Below are 1,904 nucleotides of genomic sequence, written 5' to 3'. Positions count from 1 at the left end.
GAGAGGAGGGGAGAGGAGAGGAAGGAGAGAAGAGGGGAGGAGGAGGAGGAGGGGAGGGGAGTAAAGGAGAGGGGAGGAGAGGGGAGGGGAGGGGAGAGATCTTCTGTCTGGTTTATTCCCCAAACATCCACAGTGGCTGGAACTGGGCCAGGACTGAAGTCAGGGGCAGGGAGATCGGCGCTGAACCCAGGCCTTCACGCGGGTGGCAGGAACCCAGCTCCTGGAGTCCTGTGGCTGCCTCCCAGATCTGCACGGGCAGGGAGCCGCCATCAGGACCAGGAGCTCCAGCTCTGATATGGGACCCAGGCACCACACACTTGTCCCCAGAATTTCAAAACCTTGAGAAACCACCTGCTTTCTAGTTCCTTTTTTCTTTCTCTGGTGGTGGCGGTAGAAACGAGCCTCATTGTCATTGTGCTGCTCGACGTGTTGCTGTAACGTGATGGGGGCAGCTTTGAGTTTTGTTGAAAACAATGAGACATCCCTTAGTCTGTTGATTTCCGATTTTGATAAACATGTCACGGACTTCCTATCATTTCTTACTTTGTCATGATAAAGCTCAAACAAACCTTTTGCTGAAGGTTTACGATAGAATTTGGGCTGTTCCCTAAAAGTGGCTGAATCCTGGTACCGATGGCCCTGGGCACATACAAGACCCCCGAACAAGATCCAGTTTAGTCACGGGACCCCTCTGCAAGCGGGAAGGGGAGTGGCATGTGGACCCGGGAAACCCTCTGCCCGAGCCTTGAATTTCTGCTCTCCTGGCCGCTAGCGTCAGGTGGCCAGCTTCCGCCAATGCATCTCCATTGCTCTTTGGGGCACCAGGTCTGGGGTCCCCTCTTTGCAAGGCCATTAGCTTGTCCAAGCCAGGGATAAAGGAGCACATCACACCGGGGCAGTTGGGCTTTCCCGATTGCTGACTTAGCACGTTTCTTCCTCACCATCCTGTCTCCTTGCAACCCGGCATCTCACCCCAGACAAAGCACTGCCTTCCCTTTCACTGTGTGGTTGGGTCCCTTTCCTCTCCTCCAGAGTGGCCCCAAGAGGCTCAGAATCAGCTGAGTATGCAATGGCTGAGTAGTATGCACAATGCCGACGCCGCAGAGCACAGAGCACCATGCCCAGAGCAGTGAGGCTGAGAGTGGGCCCAGGGCTGGCAGGAGGAGAGGCGGCAGCTGGCCTAGGGGAGGCAGCTCGGAGGGTGGGCTCCCTTGGCCCTAGTGCCCCCAGTGTGCACGACGCCCCTGGAACTGCCACTTGGTGCTGCCTGTTGAGATTCAGGTCAAGTGAACGGGGTTCCTTGGAGAGAAGGCTGACATGATGGTGTCCCTGTCACCTGGCAATTATACAAAGCCCAAAAGCACCCAGAGCCGTGAGGAACACAAAGGCACTTTATGAAGGGTTTCAAAGGGTTATCGTCTTCCACTGCGGACATCTGGAAGTGTCTGGTGGGTGGGTTTTAGTCCCCGTGACGCACAGACTATCCGTGAAGACCAGGAAACAGGCCCCAAGAGGAGGTGCCCAGAAGATCCCGTGGAAAACGCCAATGGGCCATCTGAGATCTGGTCCGGGGTCAGCGGGGAACCCTGGCTTCCTCCACGGATCACAGTCCCCACTCCCCACCCCCCACCCCGGGGCCTCTTTCACAAACAGCAAGTGGCCCTAGAAAGACAAGCTCAGTACTTGGAGGTTAAACTTAGCAAGCCCCCGACCCCTGAAGGCAAGCCACATGGGAGAGTAAACATGACACCCGCAAGAAACAGAGCGGGGTGTGTGTGTGTGTGTGTGTGTGTGTTTTCTGTTTTCCACTGTCGGGAGCACTTCTGCATTGCAAAATGTTACGCTGGAAGGTGGGCCGCTCAGCTAACACCGGCTGGCTTTTCAGCTCAGGTGCTTCTGCTGCT

The sequence above is a fragment of the Lepus europaeus genome, chromosome 13 (assembly GCF_033115175.1).
Source record: "Lepus europaeus isolate LE1 chromosome 13, mLepTim1.pri, whole genome shotgun sequence".
NCBI lineage: Eukaryota > Metazoa > Chordata > Mammalia > Lagomorpha > Leporidae > Lepus > Lepus europaeus.
The sequence above is the reverse complement of the archived record's forward strand: the minus strand, read 5'-3'. Positions refer to the sequence as shown.